Here is a 23,586-nt window from a genome sequence, read left to right as displayed (position 1 = left end):
AAGTCTCCTGCGAAGTTGGGTCTTTCCTCTGGGGCCTTTATAGATGTTGGTTATGGGCTCTGAGATCTGTGCCAAACCATCTCCCACTTCTCATACACCATTAAAGGTGGCTTCCTATCTTTAGAAGGAGTGGTGGGAGGGTTTTGGAGAAACAGGATGATCTGGGAGATGGATGTTACACTTAAAACTGTCTCAGGATATTGATGCAGAAGAGCAGTTTTGATAGTGGCTTGGGATCTATTTGTAGCAGCTGTTTTGGTGCTTAATGACTGGCTCAGTCTGTTTTACTAGAGTGGGTAACAATGAAGCCATACATCTATTCATTAGATCGCTGAACAGAACCAGTTTCACACTGTTCTAATTCATCTTTGTGCTAATATTTCCAGTGAGTTTTTGGACAGTTCAGTAAATTGGCTATTTATTTATTGTTTCCATTTCTGCAGTAACCCCTCATACATTTGAAGCCTTGTGGTTAATCGTGTCTCTGCTCCAATCATCAGTTAAGTAGGTTACAGTAACCTGCTAGTTAAACTACCAGACTAATAATTCATTGGTCATAAACTCAAATCTCATCCCTCAACTCTTTGTTCAATTACTCACCAAGGAAACGCCATGATTGCCCAATATGTCTTCTTTCTAGTTGTCTGCTGATTGATGTCTTTTGTTGTTGAGTCAGAGTAAATATTTACCAAGTGTCTGGATGGTGCTGTATTCTGTAATGTACCTTATAAATCTTAAACATTAATGGATCCAAGTCATGTCACAAAAAGATTGCCCAAGAGATCATTGCTGCCTTGAAAGTCTTCATGGAATGTGACAAATATTCACTTGTTTAGCGCTGAATGCTCCTTGTGCCTGATTCAATAACTGTTCATGGTGGGTAGAACTTTCCAGACCTGCTTAGAGCTTTTAACAAGCTGGGGAACTTAATTGGGCAGGAGGAGAAAATTCACCACCGATGGCAGTTTACAGTTATATTTTCAGCGCCTAACGGAGCAGATTCAATGGGCTGAATGGCCTACTTCTGCTTCTATATCTTATGGTCCTCATAGCAGGCAGTTTTCCCAATCTACGTGGTCAGGAATCTGTTTTGTATTCATTAGCATCTCATAAAAACTCATTAACACTCCCAGCCAATTGGAGTCACCTTCATGGGTATAATCTTGGTAGCCAAAAACTAGAACTATGTGTTAACAAATCTGATTCTTTATGAGGTGAGAACATGATGAGGCAGGCTGTTTCCTTAAAGCTCTTCAGTTACTTGGTTTCTTCATAGTCAAGGCAGTTCCTTGTGAAAGGACTTAACATTGAGGGTGAAGGACATAATTTCAGAGGAAAGGGACATCAAGTTAAGACAAGATTTCCTGTCTCAAATGGCAGTGAAACAGTGGAGTTCTTTATTGCAAAAGGCTACTGAGACTGGCTCATTAATATATTCAAGGCTGAGATAGGCAGCTTTTCAGTCAGTAAAGGATGAGGGAAAAGGCATGAAAGTGGATTTGAGGAGTATCACATCAAACATGATCTCATCGAATGGCAGACCACACTTAATGTCAGTTATTTGATGGACTGGATGCATGCCTTATGGTCTAATGATAAATCCTCTCTATGCTGACGACCTCATGAAAAAACTCAGCCATAGGCACTCTGGCTTTTGTTAAACATTTTCAGTGTTATGGCTGAAACCCAAACAGGACAAAGGAAGTCCAGATGCTAAAAGAACCTTTTCTGAAGAAGGGTCTAGGCCTGAAATGTCAGCCTTCCTGCTCCTCTGATGCTGCTTGGCCTGCTGTGTTCATCCAGCTCTACACCTTGTTATCGCTAAAAGAACCTGACTGGGTTAGAAAGGAGGGGGAGGTGCTGAACTCAAGAGAGCTCACTTCCAAAAGCTATCTTTTGTGAGTTTATCCTTGCCTCATGCAAGCTCAGATCCATGCTTTCTCTTTCTTTATTCATTCATGGGATGAGGGTGTCACTAGCTTGGCCAGCATTTATTGCCCATCCTTAATTGCCCAGAGGACAGTTCAGAGTTAGCCACATTGCTGTGGGTCTGGAGTCACATGTAGGCCAGATCAGATAAAGATGCCAGTTTCCTTCCCTAAAGGCCATTAGTGAACCAGATGGGCTTATCTGACAATCAGCAATGGATTTATGGTCATCATCGGACTCTTAATTCCAGATATATATTAATAAAATCAAATTCCAGCAGCCACGGCAGATGGTGAATCTTGCATTTCTTTTTTATGTTTTAAATGTGAATTCTGGTGGATATGAGAGAGGTGGTACTGCTGATGCCAGTTATGCTATATTGGTCTGTGCAGTGCAGTGACAAGCATGGATTGCACCTGAGGCATCTGATGGCTGTGAGACTCTACTCTGCAGTGTCATGTTTACAAAGTGAACCCACACTCGTTGGCACACTAAGCATTGAGTAGGCAGTGGTACATATCCTGGCAAAAGGCAGTGGATCATTCATTTGCTTGCAGTAGTGGAGTCAGTTTCTCTTGAGCTGCCCAGAGGTACTGACCTCCAAAGTTAGCTGTGTCCAGGCTCCCTTCATTTGTTCAATGGCCTCTTGTTGCTGTCTACAGGGAAAAGCTCTTCCCTCCTTTCTTGGACAGCCTTCAGGGGAATTTCTAGGGAGGCATCACAAAAGCAGGGTGGTGCTTTTTGTCGAGTCTCTGACATCTCCATGGGTGGGCAGGGTGACGAACAGAGGATGAGTGATGCTTGTGCATTGCAAAGAGTGCAGTGCTGTCTGATGGCACCCAGGTGTTGGAGATCCTGGCAAGAGACAGAACATCCTGGCCATAAAACTTGGCATTTAATGTCATCGTGCCCCCACTCTGAGTGGAAGACCCTCTCTCTTTTGCACTTTCTCCACATACAATCTCAAAGAAAAGTATTTGAGGTGTTGCAAATGGTACTGAATATTATGCAATCATCCAGGAACATCCTCACCTCATCCCTTATGATGGAGGAAAGGTCATTGATGAAGCAACTGAAGACCGTGAGATGCAAAAATAGTGATTGTGCTTCCTGAGTAAGTCATTGGTTTTGAATGATTCAGAAAGTCTTGTGGATCCGTGCAATGCTTTTCCTTCATTCCTATTATGCGTTTTATTCTTTGGCTTCATCGTTATTTGTGAACAAGTCATCACTGGATCAGGACCCATGGATGGGTGAGTGGTAATGAGGAGGTGTGAAGAGAGACTTGTAGTGCAGTACATCACAGAAGAGGTAAGGTGAGATTTCATAGAGGTATTTAACATTATCATTTGGAGAAAACGTGGGAGAACTGCTTGCAGTGGCAGAAATGTCAGTCACCAGATTTAAGGTAGTTGTAAAAAGACCCAGAGGGAGAGATGAGAACTTATTTATGATGATATAAAAGTGTCCAAAAGGACGATGGAAGCAAATTCAAGAGGAACTTTCACGAGAGAATTTGATAAATACTCGAAAAGGAAAGACAGACTATAGGGAAAGAGCAGGAGAGTGGGATTAATTGGGTATCTCTTTGGAAGAGCTATTATAGACTGAATGCCTCTGTCTGTGATGATCCTTTCAACATTTGGCTGTGGATGCAAGGGTTGTACAGCACTTGTATTGGGTTCTGATTGCATTAGCCGTGTGTCCAAACTCATTCTTGAGTAGTGCAGCAGGCAAGTTCCTCCTTGTTTCTGTCTTTGGCTGTCCATTTGAAGCTTCTAAAAAAGATATTGCCTCATTAAATATTTATTCTGCAAGCCTCTTCAACATAAAAGATTGTTCTCTGCTGCTGCAGTTTCTGGTGCTTTTTTGTAACATTTGACATTAGGAATGTACAGGCCCGACTTTGACAAATATCATGAGGTTTTATCACAAATTTCATAGCTTGTTCACTTGGTAATGACTGACTTATCTGATCTGCTGCTACACTGGAAAGTGACTTAATTCACTTCTGTCAGATTCTGAAGAAGTTTGATAGGGTAGGTTTGGAGATAGTGCTCTACTTGCGACTGAGGTCAGAACTGAGGACTGTGGATTTCAGAGTTGCTAATAAATCCAGTAGAAATTCAGGAAAACATGTTACCCAGAATGGAGCCAGTGTGGAACTGACTACCACGGGGAGTGGTCGAGGAGAATAGCATCAATACATTTAAGGGGAAGCTGGAGAAAAAAGGAATGGAAAGATAGGATGATAGGGGAAGATGAGGAGGTGATGGAGGGGGCTAACATGCAACATTAACACTGACATGGATAGTGTGTGGCAGAAGTTGCCAAATTCCTATTGGATATGGTCTCCCAGTACAGGCTTGTTGGCCTAAACAAGATCATCGATTCCCATTTTCTCTGATCTGCGTAGGTGTTATCTAAGTATTCAGACTTACAAAGAGACAATCCTGAATTGTTCTATGACTGGGTCAGTGGAACTTGAAGCCAACTCCATTTTACACCACGATGAATTTGAACCTTGCTTATTCCTTAACGGCTGCTGTCACCTTTTTCTACTGGTTGGGTTTCATAGAAAATTGGGAATGAGAAGATGTCAAAGCTGACTTGAGTACCCAGGATTTGATAACCAGGAGGAATGCTGTTTTCACCACAGTGCATCCTTAAAACCAGAGGAGCAATTTACTCGATCCTTGTCACCATCTCCAATTGTTCTGCACATGGACAAGCAACCTTCTTGGCTTCTTGATTGCTTCTTCAAGCAACCCTCAAGTTGCTGGGGTGGAAATGCACAGGTACAGGGAAGGGGTCTTGGACCTATTACTGTCCAGAGCAGGACGTTCTCTCTAATAGCCCTGTTGAGCTGTATCTTGTTTACTTTGTTTCTGAGATCATCACGTGGCTGGCCTGATTTAATGAGACGGGGGATCTACAGCTGGAGAAATGAAATGAAAGTACGGCTTGTCCACCAAATCTGACAGCCAGTCATGCAATCAGAGATTATAAACCTCCATGATGAATGTTGCTGGATGTTATTTCTAGGTCAGGCCAATCAAAGCACAGCAAATTGGAACAGACAAGCTGAGGTAAGATCAAAGCATGAGCTTTCCTGAAAGCTCATCCATGTCCAATTTCTTCAATCTTTGCAGTGAAATGAAACTATTTTCAAACAGTTCTGTCACTTAGTCAGAGAGAGGGAGACACAGAAAGACTCTTCTATTTGTCTCTCCCTTTGCTGTGCATTCATTCCCTATATCTCTTCGTGTCTCTCTATGTCTCTGTGTGAGTTTTCCAGTTTCTTTCTGTTTTCCCCTCTCTCTTTCAGTCTCTTTCTTTGTCACTTTTTCTACCTGTATGACCATGAGATGTAGGAGTAGAAGTAGACCATTTGGCTCACCAAGTCTACTCTACATTCGATGAGATCGTGGCTAATCTCATAATCCTCAACTCTTATGTTCCTGCCTTTACCTCATAGCCCTTGATTCCCTTATTGATTAAACATCTCTCTGTCTCAGCCTTGAATACACTTATTGGCCCAGCCTTTGACAGTTCTCTGCAGTAAAAGTTTCCTCAGATTCACTACTCCCTGAGAGAAGGAATTCCTTCTCATCTATCTTCACTGGGTGACTCCTCACTGAGATTATGCCTTCTGGTCCTAGACCATCCCATGACGGAAACAACATCTCTGCAGCTACTCTGTCAATCCCACTAATGTTTTAAAAAGTTGCCTCATTCTTCTAAACTCCTGTGAGTACAAGCCCACCCCACTCAACCACTCCTCATAAGACAATCCCTCCAAACCCAGAATTGATTGAGTGACCCTTCTGTAGATAGCCTCCAATGTTTAGCCCATCTTTGCTTAGATAAGGGGCTCAAAATAGTTCAGTGTTCTTTTCAGTGTTGTAGGAGTGGCCTGACTAGCACCTTGTATAGTTTTATCATAACTTTTCTATTTTTATACTCCATTCCCTTTGAAATAAAGCCCCACATTCCATTTGCTGCTCCTATCATCTGCTGACCCTGTATGCTAGCTTTTTGTGATTTTTGCACAAGGACACCCAGATCCTGTTTTTGTGCATTCTGGAAACATGCCAATGGTACATTTACCCCGCTTATCCAAGGTGCTAATATTGGAAATGATTGTGGCCCCAGCACTGATCCCTGTGGCACTCCACTATTTACAGGTTGCCATCCTGAAAATGCTCTGTTTATACCGACTCTGTCTTCTATTATTTAGCCAAACCTCTATCCATGCTAATATCCTACCCCCAACAACTTGGACACATCATATTAAGTGTGACACTTTGTATGACACATTATTAGAATTTTTTGAGGAAGTTTATCTGGGTTTCCAAAACACTTTCAATAAATTTGCCAAGCATGATATCCCCTCTTGATGTCATTTTGCCTCTGCTTGATTTATTTCTAAATACAATGCTACTACATCCTGTATAATTTTTCCAATGATAGACATTAAACTCATTGACCGATAGCTGTTTTTCCATCCCTCTCCCTTTTCGAATAGGGTGCTACATTGGCAGTTTTTAACTTTTTGATTGGGACCTGTCCAGACCCTAAGGATTCTTGGAAGATAACTACTGGTACACCTATCTCTGTAGCCTATTCCTTTAGACACCTGTTTGCAACCCATCAGGATTAGGGGACTTATTGACCTTTAGCACCATTAGTTTCACTAGTACTTCACTAGTACTTCTTCTCTAATGACAGTTATTGTGGTTGTTTCTTTCCCCTGCACCTTCACCTTTTGATTAGTTACTATTTTAAGAATCTTATTAGTGTCCCCAATCATGAAGACTGATGTAATGTATTTATTCAACTCCCTTGCCTTTTCCTGTTTCCTATTATTATTTCACCAGCCTGGTTCATTAAGGGGCTTACTTTCACTTTGACCTTCATTTTTTGTATATTTAAAGAAGCTCAAACTATACATTTTAATATTTCACTCTCGCGTGTGCGCTCTCACCCCCACAATGTCTGTCTGACTGTCTTCTACTTTTGTCTCAGAGAGGACCTCTTACCTTTATCTCTACCAGAAAAGCAGAGTCATCTTCCGATTGGAGCCAGATGAATTAAATTGCACATCTTGTTGCTGCTCTTTGCCAGAGCAGATTCATTACCATCCTGTCTCTGGAAAGTTGGGATGTCACATCCTTCCTGTCAAAAGATTCTGATGAAAGGGTTTACCACAAGGGTTATGAGGGATCTCCAATAATTGGATAATTCAGACTGCAGCGAATGCAATGGAGGAGGCAATAAGGAAGGTTGTTCCATATCCCTCATTCCCTGACTCCGATTGAGGGGCCTTACTCTTAGCTGGAGGTAGGATCTGAGAGATTCCCATTAGGAGAGCTCTCCAAAGGTCCAGCAGAAGAGGAAAACTACTCTGACAAAAGAAGCATTGAGTGGTCAAGGAAGTTAGAGCAGAATGATGGGCCCTTTCATCTGGAGAAAGAGCACCATGGAAATCCTGTGGAACGTGGAGATGGTGAGTGGAAGAACATATTCAGGTGTCAAATGCCACAGTCTGACTGCCAGAATTCTCCTGCACAACTCTTCTCGCAGTAACACATCCTGCAGATCCACTCATTCCTCTATCTTTTGAGAAACCTTTCTCATATGCTATCTGAATAGGCAGCACTCTCACTCACTCACCCTCAGCCCATTGCCCTCTCATTCCTATAGATAAGCCTCAGGACATCACTACAGGAGTACCTCAGGATAATGTCCTAGGCCCAACCATCTCCAGCAATTACTGAATGTACAGGTCATGAGGCTGCGCATTGATGACCTGATGTTGACATCATTCTGAAAGTGGACATGTCACGTGATCTGCAGTTTCCATGGAGTTGGGCCGGTTTCGGTAGGCGATGTGATTCCCATCACCTCGGGTGTTGTAAATTACGGAGATGACATGGTCTGCAGTCAGGAACCATATGAAAGGTAAGTTCAAAAAGTGTTACCAACTTCACATATGTTATAAAGTTTTATATATGTTCATTGCTTCACTTTTAAAAGATAAATGTCACCTCCCTGGGGTAGTGGATTGAAAATAAAGCCCTGCTATTCCTGGGGTTGTCACAAACCTTGAAGGTTTTTAAGAGTGCAAAGTTCCCATTTCACTTGATTTTTGACCCAGATTGGTGGCAGGAAACCAGGCTTCTGTTCTTAACCAGAATTAGTATTAATTATGGATGATTACTCTAGTTACAGATGTACAATTGTAAATCTTCAACTGCTAGTCAAACTCTAATCCCCTTATACACAAACAGATACAGACAGAGAAAACAAAACATGGGTGTTATGGGTGGAGGAAAGAGCTGGGAGGACAGTTCACAGGATCCACTAGGATGGTGCTTGTGCTAATCAGAGTGCTTACTTCTTTGCCTTCCTTCTCCAAACCAGTGAAAGCATTTGGAGGAGCACAGGGTGACTGAATAAAAAAAAGTGCCCAGTCACAGGATGAGGGTGTCACCAGCTAGGCAGCATTTATTGCCCATCCCTAATTGCCCAGAGGGCAGTTAAGAGTCAGCCACATTGCTGTGGACTTGGAGTCACATGTAGGCCAGACCAGGTAAGGATGGCAGTTTCCTTCCCTAAAGGACATTAGTGAACCAGATGGGTTTTTCCGACTATCAACAATGGATTCATGGTCATCATTAGATTCTTAATGCCAGATAATTTATTGAATTCAGATTCCACCAGCTGCCATAGTGGGAACCCAGGACATTATCTGGGTCTCTGGATTAACAGTCCAGCAATAATACCACTAGGCCATCGCCTCCCCAGGCTGGTGACTGGTTCACAACTATGAAAGGCCTCTGACTTATTAACGAAAAGTTACATTGTACAGCAACTGTTGAAGGGAAAATAAACTGTTTTTACTGCAGAGAATAGAGAAAGCTCCTGAGCTGGTGGAGGCTTGTCCCAATCTTGTTTGTAACCTCAGGCTGATTAGCTACCTAAGAACCAATGACAACAGTTGTTGAAATGCAGAAAACCTTTGCATCAACACTTACAGTGAGTGCCAGGTTAGTTGCTTTTTAAACCTGCAGTATACTTTCAAATATCCTTGGTTTTACAACAGTTCTTGTCCCACTTCAGTCCACAATCAAAAATGCGAAAAAATAAAATTACATGTTCTTTAGAGTTAAATTGTATAGTTTCTAGATTGTTACATCTGGACAGCTGTGAAGGCAATGAACAGCATTCTGAAAATGAAATGATTTCAAATGTATTGGAGTATATTATCCATTAGAAAAATGTATTGTACAAAAGTAAAACCTCGGTGAGAAATGTGCTTGCCTATAAATGTTTCTTTTATCCATGAATTTCAGTTGAGTCATCTGTTTGGGTGTTGCAGAGCCTTGAGACCCGGCTGTGGTTCTTATTATCTTCAAAGGCCGAATGTATTCAGCTCCGATGGATTTGATGGCACTGTTGTTAAATGGAATGTTGTTAAAAGTTCTTGCCTGAGTTCCAAATCTAATGATTGTGCTCAGTAGTGACCATTGAAAGATCTGTGAGCAAAGAAGATAATGAGTTTTACGTTCGTTTCAAGTATTGTGTGCTTATTTTGAGAAATTATTAATGTCTCAAGTAACGCTTCAATGTTGTCAGAAACCTGGTGAGTTAATTTTGTAATGGACACTGGTGAGTACATTGAGGTTAATGGGGTTTGGGCATGCAACTGAGGGGAGGCTTAAACTTGCGCCTCATCTCATAGCTAGAACTGGGGAATTAGTGTCATAGAGCCAAATGATCTTAGAGATCTACAGCACAGAGAAAGGCCCTTCAGCCCCTTGTATCCATACTGGTCAAAAAAGCGACCTAACTATTCTAACCCCATTTTTCAGCACTTAGCCCACTGCCTTGTATGCCTTGGTATCACAACTGCACATCAAGATAGAACATAAATGTCATGAAGGTTTCATCTTCTACCACCATTACAGGCAGTGAGTTCCAGATTCCCACCACCTTCTTTCTCCCTCACATCCTTTCTAAACCTTCTGTTCCTTACCTTGAATCTATGCCTCCATCATTGGTCCCTTCATCAGGGGTAAATGTTTCGTTGTCTTCCCTATCTATGCCCCTCATAATTTTATATCTCAATCATGTCCCTTCTCAATCTCTTCTGCTCTATGGAAAACTATCACACTGTTCAATATTTCTGACTGACTGAAACTCTCCAGCCCAGGCAACATCCTCGTAAATTTCCTTTGCACCCTGTCCAATGCTATCACACCTCTCCTATAATGTGGGTTCCAGAACTGCACATAGCTGTGGCCTAACCAATGCTTTGTACAGTTCCAGAAAACTGCTCTGCTCTTTTACTCTATGCCTTGACTAGTAAAGACAAGCATACCATATGTCATCTTTACCACTTTATCCACCTGACTTGGTACCCTTAAGGGGCATGTGGGCATTCACACCAGGGTCCTCTGATCCTCGGTGCTTCCAGGGTTCTGCTGTTCATCATGTTCGTTGCCTTGTTTATACTGTCCAAGCGTGTCATCCCACACTTATCCGTATTAAATTCCCAGTGAACAGAGACTAATCTTTGAATTTTGCCATTTTCAGCTCAGTCTTGTGACTCCAGCCTGTAGTCCATCTCTTCATGAAAATAGCATTGGTGTGGATTACCAGTCAGGAGATGGGATATTGGTATCAGGAAATCTCCCAGCTCCTGATTCTGCCTCCAAGATAACAATCCTGCTCTAACTGCTGAAATGGAACGTATCCCAGAATTTATACCATTAAGCTTCTGAGGGCATAAAAAGGTCTTACAATATATACTTTATTTATAAATATTGCATTAATGTATAAACAAAATGATTTAGCTGCCAAGGTGAGGATGTTGGAGTTCAACTCATTTGTTGGTTCAATTCCTGTGGCAGTAATTCCTTTTTTTAAATTTTTAATTATGTTTCTTTTCCTGATATGCTAATTATTTTGGCAGTTCATTCCTCACTGGCATTTCCCCAGCAGATGGTCAATGCTTATTCAGCATCAACTGTTCTGTGGAATTTTCAAAGAGGGAGTATGTAGTTAGATTGCAGCTAATGAGTTGTTTCAAACTCTATTTGTGCCGAAGGGGACTCTCTGAGCAGGGGGAATAAAAGTGACAGAATTTTTCATTTCAGAAGCAGACTATTTGTGGCAGTGCCCTACAAACCTGAGAAAAAAAAACAGACAGGTAGAGAGGGCCTTGTCTCCCCAAAGGGTGTGCAATTATCGTACTTTTACAACCTGAACATATGTAGCAGGGAGATAGTGACTTAGTTGGTATGATTCCAGCTAAAGGAAACACTGGACGAGTTGGATCCCAAAATCAAACTCTGGCCATGATTTACAGCGGATGCTGTAAATCAGGAACCAAGACAAAGTTGCTGGAGAAGCTCAGCAGGTCTGGCAGCATCTGTGAAGAAAAAACAGATTTAACGTTTTGGGTCCGGTGAACTTAACTGCTGAACCAACTGCAGGAATTAGAGGCGAAAACATTGTATGAGTTCAAGAAGGAGTTGAATACAGCACTTGGGTCTAAAAGGAATCAAAGGATATTTCGCTTGGGAACCCTGCAGCCCAATGGTATCAATGTGGACTTCACAAGCTTCAAAATCTCCCCTCCCCCGACCGCATCCCAAAACCAGCCCAGCTCGTCCCCGCCTCCCTGACCTGTCCGTCTTTTCTCCCACCTATCCGCTCCTCCCACCTCAACCCCCACCCCCACCTTCTACCTACCAGCCTCATCCCGCCTCCTTGACCTGTCCGTCTTCCCTGGACTGACCTACCCCCACCCTAACTCCCCACCTACACTCACCTTTACTGGCTCCAACCCTGCCTCTTTGACTTGTCTGTCTCCTCTCCACCTATCTGCTCCTTTATCCATCTTCTATCCGCCTCCCCCTCTCTCCCTATTTATTTCAGAATCCCCTTCCCCTCCTCCATTTCTGAAGAAGGGTCCAGACCCGAAACGTCAGCTTTCCTGCTCCTCTGATGCTGCTTGGCCTGCTGTGTTCATCCAGCTCTACACCTTATCTCAAAGGATATTGTGTTGGGTGATCATGGCTCATCGTATTGAATGGTGGGCAAAGTCAGAAGTCATGTGATGATGCAGCAGCGCTTCGAAAGCTTGTGATTGCAAGTAAACCTGTTGGACTATGACCTGGTGTCGTGTGACTTCTGACCTTGCCCACCCCAGTCCAACACAGGCACCTCCACATCATCGCTATATTGAATGGTGGAGCAGGTTTGAAGGGCTGAATGGCCTACTCCTCCTATTTTCTGTGTGAAGGGCAATTAAGAATGTGTAACAAATGCTGGCCTTGTCAGTAATACCCATATCACTGAACAAGAATAGAAGCTACACGCTCCACACCAGGATACCTTCATGCAAGCCATCTGGTCATCTGATAAAGAACACTTCCTTTTATTTCCAAAATACTGGATGTTCCACAATACCACAGCCAATTCCAGACACTTTTGAAGTATTATCATTGGTTGTAGATTGAGTTGGGAGACTCTGAGGTTGTAAAAGGTGCTAGAGAAATTCAAAAGCTTTTTTTTAATTATAAATTCTCATTTTTATACTTATTAGAATGGGGCTAGTGGTCAAAAAACTGACTTTATTTTCTGTTTGCCATGTCCATGAGAACACATTTCAGTTTTTGTCATTTAACAAGGGGGAATAGGAACCCAAAGTGATACTCCCTGTACTGTTGCCTTGGTGTATTGATGTAATTGCAATACCCTGACTGAACCATAGGTGTGATGCCATTAAACACCAAGAGGTGATGATTGGGTTCTCCTTTTTATTTATTTAGTCACGCAATGTAGGCATCACAGGCTAGGCCAGCATTTATTGCCCATCCCTAATTGCCCAGAGGGCAGTTAAGAGTCGACCACATTGTTGTGGGTCTGGAGTCAATGTAGGTCAGATCAGGTAAGGATCACAGACTTCCTTCCCTGAAGGAGATTAGTGAATCAGATGGGTTTTACAAAAATTGACAATGGTTTCACGGTCACATTAGACCCTTAGTTCCATGCCTTCTATTGAATTCAAATTGCACCACCTGCTAAGGAGGGATTTGAACCCAGGTCCCCAGAACATTAGTTGAGTTTCTGGATTAATAGTTCAGTAATAATACCACTAGGTCTCGAGCTTGTGAAGCTTAAAGATTGCTTACCACCTATCAACCTAAACATAGATTCTTTCCAGGTCCTGCGACAACTTTTTCTCAAGGATCAAGGCCAGTGCCAGGTATGCTTCAGCAGAGCAGTAGCCACCAAATCCAAATGTGATTCAGCACTTTCAGGAGATAAAGGGGAAAGAATCAAATGAATTTCACTGACTTAAAATCATGAGTTTGGACAGAGTGAATAGCGGGGGAACTATTTCCACTTGAGAAAACATCAATAGCAAGAAGTCAAAGATTTAATGTAATTGGCAAAATTAGCAAAGATGCTGTGAGAAGTTACATATGTTAACACACAGGGCCCTATTATTTTATCTTGAGTAATCAATCAACCTACCTGATTTAAAATTTAAATAAAGCTTGGCAGTCATAGATATGCAGCATGGAGACAGACCCTTCGGTCCAACTCGTCCATGCTGACCAGATATCCTAAATTAATCTAGTTCTATTTGCCAGCATCTGGCCCATATCACTCTAAACCCTTCCTATTCCTATACCCATCCAGATGCCCTTTAAGTATTGTAATTGTACCAACCTGCACCACTTCCTCTGGTGGCTCATTCTATACACACACCACCCTCTGTTGAGAAGTTGTCCCTTTAGGTCCTTTTTATATCTTTCTCCTCTCACCTCAAATCTATGCCCTTGAGTTTTGGACTCCCCGCAACCCGAGGAATAGACCTTGCTTATTTACCATATCCATGTCCCTTATGATTTTATAAACCCTCTGTAAGGTCACCCCTCAGCCTCTGACACTCCAGGGAAAATAGTCCCAGTTTATTCAGCACTCCAAGGTCTTTTTGTTTAGCAACACTCCCCAGGACCTTACCGTTAAGTGTTTAAGTCCTGCCCTGATTTGCCTTTCCAAAATGCAGCACCTCACATTTATCTAAATTAAACTGCATCTGCCATTCCTTGGCCCATTGGCCCATCTGATCAAGGTCCTGTTATACCTTCTTTGCTGCCCACTACACCTCCAATTTTAGTGTCATCTGCAAACTTGCTAACCGTACCTCCTAGGTTCACATCCAAATTACTTATGTAAATGACAAAAAGCAGTGGACCCAGCACTGATCCTTGTGGCACTATGGTCACAGGCCTTCAGTCTGAAAAGCAACCCTCCATCAACCTCAGTCTTCTATCTTTCAAGCCAGTCTGTATCCAAATGGCTAGTTCTCTCTCTATTCCATGCGACCTAATCTTGCTAATCAGCCTACCGTGAGGAACCTTGTTGAATGCCTTATTGAAGTCCACATAGATCACGTCCACCAGTCTGTCCGCGTCAATCCTTTTCATTACTTCTTCAAAAAAACTCAGTCAAGTTCGTGAAACAATATTTCCCACGTACAGAGCTGTGTTGACTATCCCTAATCAGTCCTTGCCTTTCCAAATGCATATAAATCCTGTCCCTCAGGATTCCCTCCAACCACTTGCCCAATATCGATGAGGGGCTCACCAGTCTACAGTTCCCGGCTTTTCCTTACCATCTTTGTTAAATGGTGGCACCACATTAGCCAACTTCCATTCTTTAGGCACCTCACCCGTGGCTATCGATGATTTTAAAAAAATCTCAGCAAGTGGCCCAGCAATCACTCCCCTCACTTCCCACAGTGTTCTAGAGTATGTCTGATCAGGTCCCGGAGATTTATCCATCTTTATGCATTCTAAGACGTCCAGCACCACCACCTCTGTAGTATGGACATTTTTCAAGATGTTGCTGTTTATTTCCCCACGTTTTCTATCTTCCATATCCTTCTCCACAGTAAACAGTGATGCAAGATATTTGTTTAGTATTGCCCCCATCTCCTGTGGTTCCACATGTAGGTGGCCTTGCTGATCTTTAAGCAGTCCTAATCTCTCCCTAGTTATCGTTTTGTTCTCAATGTATTTGTAGAATCCCTTTGGATTCTCCTATTTGCGAAGACTATCTCATGTCCCCTTTTTTCCCTCCTGATTTTCCCTCTTAAGTATACTCCTACTGTCTTTATACACTTATAGGGATTCACTTGATCCCTGCTGTTTATACCTGACATATGCTTCCTTCTTTTTCTTGACCAAAACCTCAATTTCTCTAGTCATCCAGTATTCACTACACCTACCAGTCTTGCCCTTCAACCTAACAGGAACATACTGTCTGGAGTCTTGTTATCTCATTTTTGAAAGCTTCCCATTTTCCAGCCGTCCCTTTACCTGCAAACATCCGCCTGCAATCAACTTTTAAAAGTTCTTGCCTAATATCATAACTATTGCCCTTGCTCCAATTTAGAAACGTCTCTATGTAATAGCTATGATTTCCCAATTCCATGTTCCTAACCGTGCCCTGGGTTGATCTGCCTTATCCGTTAGCCTTTTGCATTGAAATAAATGCAGTTTAATTTATCAGTCCTACCTTGTTCTCTAGTTTGTTTCTGCCTGTCCTCTTTGTTTGACTTGCTCCTTTTCCCAACTGTACCAGTCTTAGACTGATCTTTCTTCACTATCTCCATGGGTCTCACCACCACCACAACACCCCCCCCCCCCCCCCCCCCCCCCACAAACCAGTTTAAACCCTCCTCAGCAGCTCGAGCAAATCTTCCTGCCAGTAATATTAGTCCCCTTCCAATTAAGGTACAATCCATCCTTCTCATACAGGTCACTTCTACCTCAGAAGACATTACAATAATCCAAAAATGTGAATCCTTCTCCTCTGCGCATTTGTCTGTCCTATCCTCCTATTCCCTCGTTCTCTAGCTTGTGGCTGTGGGAGTAATCCAGATATTACTGCCCTTGGGGACCTATTTTTTAAATTCCTGCCTAACCACCTATATTGTCTCTTCAGAATCTTATCCTTCTTATTGCCTGTATCGTTAGTTCCAGTATGTACCCCGACCTCTTTGAGAATATTCTGCTTCCTCTCCGAGATATCTTTGATCCTGGCTTCAGGGAGGCAACACTGTCAGTTGCAGGAACATCTGTCTGTGCCTCTGACTAGAGAGTCCCCTAATCACAATGGATCGCTCAGAATCTGGTGTACCCCTTGTTACCTTAGAGCCAGTCTCGGTACCAGAAACCTGGCTGTCAATGCTATGTTCCCCTGAGAGTCCATCACACCCTACACTTTCCAAAACATCATACCTGTCTGAGATGGGGATAGCCAGTAGCTGCCAATCAGCCTAAATGGATGCATTCTCCAAGGCAATGCCTCTACCAATCAGAGCTCCCTTGCCAAACAAAGGAGTATGAATGCTAGAGATCTGAAGCAAACAAGAACCCAAATTGTTGGAGAATCTCTGCAGTTCTGGCAGCATCTGTGGAGAGAAAACAGCATTAATATTTCAAGCCCAGTAAATTGTCATGCTGTTGCTGCCGGAGCTGTTGAGTTTCTCCAGCAATTTCTGTTTTTGTTTGTTCTACAATATAAATGTTGGTGTTCCCCTTTGTTGGCATTCTTGCCAGTTGTCCTGATTAACGCAAGACGAAAAGCCTGGACAAAATGTGTTTCTCATTCAACCCGAAAAAGCATTTTTCCCCTCAAACTGAGCATTTAGGGTCTGGAATGAACTGACCATGAGTGCAGTAGGAACAAGCTGATTTGACGCATTCAAATCAGACTGATATTTTTCTTCAATATCTCCATGGGCTGCTATTTGAAGAGGAACAGCGCATTGAGTTACAGAGCGAAGACAGGAACATGGTGTTAAGTGACATGATCATTTAGAGAGCTGAAGCAGGCATGATGGGCTAAATAGCCACCGTCTGCTTTGAAATAATTTTCTGACTTTATTAGCACAGAGGCATGAAGTCATCCCATCAGGATATCCTTCTGTGCCTTTCTCCCTTCTGTCTATATCTGGTGTCCCCTCGAGTCCCACTAACCTGTTCACTTCAACTAATCGATGGGCTCAGTTTTACCAGATGCAGTGATCTCCAACCTACCGGCTTCAGGATTGGTGGGATGTATCTCCTATTCCCCCTACCGTGACAATGGCTGCCTGTGGCATTAGCAGCTCTAAGGAAAGACATCTATCATCCTTAAACGAATACCCACCTCGGAGACTTGCTGCGCATTTGGGTAGCTGACAGTTTTGTGGTCTGATCATCAATTTCTAGGCACATATTGACCTATTTTCCTAAACAACCTGTTCAAAGATGTTGTTATGCACCTCTAGAGCAGATAGGATTTGAATCTAATCTTCCTGATCCAGATGTGGGGACACTACCACTGCACCACAAGAATGCTCTCTGGGTACTTGTTGATCATTGTTTAGCAAATCTGTATCAGAGACCACAATCAACAGACCTCTTTACACATCTACTAGCCCACCCAATGCTTTGAATCAGGAACAAAGAGAAGTTGCTGGAAATGCTCAGCAGATCTGGCAGCACCTGTGAAGAAAATCAGAATTAACATTTCGGGTCCAGTGATCCTTCCTCAGAACTGGAACTAGCAGTTCTGAGGAAGGGCCACCGGACCGAAACGTTAATTCTGATTTTTCTTCAATGATTCAAGCCAATGAAGCATGCACCAACGCTGACTGAAGTGCTGTACTTTGCAGCTTGAAACCCCATATTACTCATTATTCCACTTGCCTTCATATTTTTACTGCAGATCAACTTTTGTCCAAACTTGACATTTCATGCAAAATTAGTTCTTTTTCATATTTCGAGTAATGGAATCACAGCATTGTGCACTCAAGTCATCCTGTTGCTAATTTGGCAGAGGAGTCATGCCTAGTCCTAAAGCCTGCTTGTTCCTTGTAAGTTCTCCATCCTCAACACCTAGTGCAATTAGCTTTTAATGTTTGGCATGGAATTGGCTCCCACCCCACCTTTTTCAAGGAGATAATTTCAGATTCTGGTAAAATGCAGTAAGGAATGATTCACTTTGTCCCCAACCCTCTACCCCTGCAGATAAAAAATTAAAACAAAGTGCTGGAGAAACTTGCTGGAGAAACTCTGTGGAGAGAGAGGCAGAGTTAACATTTCACACACAATATGACTTCCTCAGAATTTCACATTCCACCACTGCACCCTTCTTTGTTGGCAAGAGACTTGATTTTTTTAAAAAATGTTTTGAGATGTGGGAGTTGCTCAGCATTTGTATCTCATCCTTAATTGCCCTTGAACTGACTGGCTTGTTCAGCCATTTCAGAGGGCAATTAAGAGTCAATCACACTAGAGTGGATCTGGAGTCACATGTAGTCCAGACCAGATGAGGTCATCAATTTCCTTCTCTAATGGCCATTAGTGAATGTGGTAGACTCCATGACAATCAATGACCAGTTTGATGATCACCATCACTGGGACTGGCTTTCGATTCTAGATTTCTTTTGAATTGATTGGCTGTAAATTCCATCAGCTTTCATGTTGAGATTTGACCCTTTTTACTCCCCCCCAAGATCACCAGTCTGCATCTCTGGATTACTGGTACATTAATATCACCACTCTTATCACCACCTCTCCATCTGTCTTTTGAAAAATTCCTACATGCCTTAATTGTCAATTCTTAGATGCTGTCTGCATCTTCTGTGAATCTTAGGATGCTTTACTGTGTCAAGGGCATTATAGAAATGTAAATCTGTTCAGTAAATCTAAGCGTTTTCTTAAAAAGATTGACAGTGTTTTGGGTTTTATAAATTGAAGGAATGGGAGAAAAACATACATTTGTTATATCACCTTGCACGATTTCAGGGCATCCTAAAGGATCTTACCATGAATGAAATACTTTTTGAGGAGTAATTTAAAGAGATGTGGTAACCAAATCGTCCACAAGAATAAAATAAAGGACTGCGGCCAGAACAAAGGTTCTTGTCTCATCTGAATTATGGCACTTTGGGATATGTTTCAAGTGCCTAGACTGGGACTTGAACCCACACCTGTCTGACTTGCAGGCAGGATTCCTAATTGCTGGTTGGCACCATAACTAAGAGTATAGCTTTCAACATTGATGGAGTAAACCAGCAAATGCTGACTCCTTTCAACACATGGAAAATACTGACCTATTCCACAGAATGCTCGTAAATTATTGACATGCTCCTGGGATATAGGAGTCCTATAAATAGTTCCTGGGAACACTGTATCACCTTATTTGCAGAAATATTGCAGAAACATCAACATCATCATTTTGTGGAGCTCCCTCTACCAGTTCTGTGCAAGTTCAAGTGTTGTGCTGGAGATACCCTACAAATTATTAATGTACTCTCTGACTCTTTACAAAAACTGGCATACTTCTGGATAATAAAAAACATCTGAAAGATTACATGTGGAATATGCACCATGAAGGTAGAAGGCAGTTCCTTTTTCAATTCAAAAAGATATTGAATTAACCAAAACAGTGGGGAAAATAGTAAGTTTCTTATGAGACTTTGCCCAAGGGGCATGACATCATTTTGCTCAGATAGGCAAAATCCTGATCACCTTGATAATCCTTGAAGAATGGGGCACACCAATTGAGAAGTTTAACCTGCATAGCTCACTGGAGATAACACAGTGTGGAGCTGGATGAACACAGCAGGCCAGGCAGCATCAGAGGAGCAGGAAGGCTGACGTTTCGAGTTGGGACCCTTCTTCAGAAAACAGCTCACTGGAGTGTTGCCTCAAAGCCACAAAGACTATGGAATTAGCCTGTTAATCTCATTCCTTTTAATTTCCTGGAATATCAAAATCAAATTCCAGTATTAGTTGTAGCACTGGCTGCTGATCAGCCCAAATAGATTTTCCTAAGTTAGAGTTACATTTGGGGAATGATAATATGGATGAAGGTTTGTACTGAGTGCTGATCGTTCAGGTTACTGTCAGAATTTGAATATTGTAAAACTGATGTGTGTCACTGGAATGAACAGGTGGACTTTGACTCAACCACAAAACTGAAACTGTTTGAGCTTGCAGACTGTAGCTCCTAACCATATCTTGTCAATGAGGTCTTACACTATTGTCCCTGTCAGTGGGATCATCACCGATGTAAGATCCTAATATTATGTGAAATGTCAGATTTGGAATTGATATGAATGTAGATTTTTTTAACTTTACAAACAGCTTGTAACCTTCTACTGTAACTTGAATTAATGAACTGGTTTTATTGCCCATCCCCAGGGTTGTTTAGGTATCAATGACATTTAATTAAAGGTTTGGTCTGTTAGAAGCAGGAGGGGCATAGATAGGATGAATGCATATAGTCTCTTCCCCAGGGATGGGGAATTGAAAGCTAGAGGCCATAGATTTGAGGTGAGGGGAAAGATTTAAGAAGGACCTGAGGGGCAACTTCTTCATGCAGAGAGTGGTGAGTACGGGGAATGGGGTGCCAGAGAAAGTGGTTGAGGCAAGTGCAGTAGCAACATTTAAAAAACATTTGGATAGGTACATGGATGGGAAGGGTTTAGTGGGATATGGACCAACTGCGGGCAATTGGAACTAACTGAGTGGGCACCATGGTCAGCATGGACTAGTTTGGGCCGAAGGGCCAGTTTCTGTGCTGTGTTACTCTGTGACTAAGTCTACTTTATAAGGAAAGTGTCTGAAGCAGCCTCTCCATCCCCAGATAAGAGGGTACTCTATGTCACAAAGAGGAAGACAATGATCAACAGATTGCTTTGGAAAGGATTCTTGTGAAGAGATGTCTATGTGGGATTAGAACTCTAGAGAGATTTTAACCTTTCCCTTATAAATTCGTTGAAAGGCACAGGACTGATGAAACATTGAGAAAAGATTAGACCAAGAGTGAAATTATATAATGTTTTCCATACAGCTACCTCTGAAGATAGTGAGTGGGTCGAGCCTTTAGCGCATTCACTAAATATGATTGGGAGTGGAAGTAGGCCATTCAGCCCCTTGAGCAGGCTCCTTCATTCACTCAGATCATGGCTGGTCTGATTGTAGACTCAAATCCACTCCCCACCTACCCTCAATTTCTTTGACTTCCTTGTGAACCAAGAATCTATCTTACCTGCCTTATTTTTGCTGTGGTTGGACAAGCCAAGCAGAGACAGGCACGGGAATTCCTGGAGGCCTGGTTCTCCACCAAGAAGGCCATCAATAAACAGAATTAGACCCTATTTACACACACACACACCTCTGCAAAGAAAAACTGGAAATGAGGTAATCAACTCCAACTGACCCCCAGAGTTTAAATACCAGGGGGGAAAGTACAACAGCAGTTCATCAGAGGCTGCACTGATGATGTTACCCAGCAGGGTAATGAAACGTCTGCAAACTAATGAACCAGCTCAGCGAGCCAACCAACCACAGAATCTACAACCCGAGCTCCAAATCTACTCAAGAATATTATACTGTCTTGTATTTTTTTCATTTACCTTGCCTCCACCTCTCTCTGTAGAATGGATGTCTACAGACTCAAGACCTTCTGTAAGAAGAAAAAACATTATCTTCATTGCCATCTTAAATGGGAGACTACTTTATTTTTGAACTGTGTTCTATAGGCCTGGTCTTTTCCATAAGGAAGAAATTCACAGTGTCTAGTCCCCTCAGATTCTTTGCATGTTTCACTAGGATACCCGCTTATTATTTCCACTTTTCAAATGCCTTCTGGAAATAAGATAAGGTAGCATATTGAAGATTGTGGAAAATAAAAGTTCATTGTTTAGTGGGTAACACCTGGCGTGGTTGGAAGATTTTGGTGACTAACAGGAAGCAAAGAGTAGGAAGATGTGTGTCCTTATCAGGCTGACTGATACCATGAGTGGTGTGCCACAGGGGTTGGTGCTGGGGCCTCAGCTCTTGTTTCTTCTTTCACTTGTGAGATATGGGTGTTGATGGTTTTCCAGCAATTTATTGCCCATCCCTAGTTGTTCTTGAAGGTGGTGGTGAGCTGCCTTCTTAAACTACTGCAGTCCATGCTGTATTGGTAGACCCATAATGCTCTTAGGGAGGGATTTCCAGGACTTTGACCCAGTGGCAATGAAAGAACAGAGATATATTTCCAAGTCAGGATGGTGAGTGGCTTGGACGGGAACTTGCATGTGGTGGTGTGCCCAAGTATCTGCTGCCCTTCACCTTCTAGATGGAAGTGGTCATGAGTTTGGAAGGTGCTGTCTGAGGATCTTTTGTGAATTTCTGCAGTGCACTTTATACAGAGTTCACACTGCTGCTACTGCGTGTTAGTGGTGGAGGGAGTGGATACTTGTGGATACGGTGCCAGCCAAGTGGGCTGCAGTGTCCTGATTGGTGTCAAACTTCTTCAAGCTGTGGGGCTGCACTTATCCAGGCAAGTGGGGACTATTCCATTACACTCCTGACTTGTGTCTTGTAGACGGTGGGCAAGCTTCAGTGATTCAGGAGGTGAGTTAATCAGTGCAGTATTTTTAATGCATTTATGGGATGAGGGCACCATTGGTCATGCCAGCATTTATTGCCTATCCCTGGTATTTCTAGCTTGTGACCTGCTCTTGTAGCCACTGTGTATGTGGCAAATCCAGTTCAGTTTCTGGTCAATAATGATGCCTAGGATGTTTTTGTAGTGGGGGATGCAGTGATGGTAACATCATTAAATATCAAGAAACAATGTTTAGATTGTATCTGTCTCTGTCTCTTTTTTTTAATTGGAGATGCACATTGCTTGGCATTTGTGTGGCGCAAATGTTACTTGCCCCTTTTCAGCATCTTGTTGCATTTGGACATGGACTGCTTCAGTAGCTGAGGAGCTGTAAATGCTGCTGAACATTGTTGAATCATCAGCAATCATCCCCACTTTTGACTTGATGGAAGGAAGGTGAAGTTGGTTGGGCCTTGAATTCTACCCGGAGGAGATCCTGTAGAAATGTCCTGTAGCTGAGATTACTGACATCCAACAACCACAACCTATCCATATAAATGATTTAGATGGGGGGAATCGAAGCTATGGTAGCACAGTGAGTTGTGAAGAGGAAATAAAGAGCTTTGAGAACTATAGATTGTTTAAGTGATTGGGCAAAGGTCAGGCAGATGGAGTAAAAAAATTATTTTCTAATCAATCTGTTCAAAGATGTTATTACACATCTCTGGAGCAGATGGGACTTGAACCCAGGTAAATGGAATACACTGTGGAAAATTTTAAAATTGTTCATTTTGCTAGAAAGAATAAAGATTATTATCAAAATGGTGAGATGTTGCAAGACTGTCAGAGGCAGAGGGATCTGGGTGTCCTAGTGCATGAATCACAAGGTTAGTATGCAGGTGCAGCAAGTAATTAGCTAATTGAATGCTTGGCTTATTGCAAGGGATACTGAATGTAAGAGTAGTAAGCTTATGCTTCACTTATACAGGGCCTTGGTGAGAAAACATCAGATATATTATGCACAGCACTGGTCACTGTACATACAGAAGGGTGTTTGTGCATTAAAAGCAGTTCAGAGAAGGATAACATCTAGAATGAGCAGACTGCCTTATGGGTAAAGGCTAATCAGGCTGACACTGTATCCTCTGGAACGTAGAGTCAAAGGTGACTTACTTGAAACATATAAGATCATGA

The 23,586-nt window shown here is 42.4% G+C and overlaps 1 protein-coding gene across 2 annotated transcripts in view; it reads left to right on the top strand.

The window, feature by feature from the left end:
• LOC109918091 (fibroblast growth factor 12) overlaps positions 1-23,586 on the top strand; it is a 150,417-nt gene that overhangs the window by 41,207 nt on the left and 85,624 nt on the right. The gene's annotated exons all lie outside the window — the stretch shown is intronic.

This window comes from Rhincodon typus, chromosome 13 (genome assembly GCF_021869965.1).
Source record: "Rhincodon typus isolate 14 chromosome 13, sRhiTyp1.1, whole genome shotgun sequence".
NCBI lineage: Eukaryota > Metazoa > Chordata > Chondrichthyes > Orectolobiformes > Rhincodontidae > Rhincodon > Rhincodon typus.
Note: the sequence above shows the minus strand (reverse complement) of the source record. Positions and strands in the feature narration are given on the sequence as shown.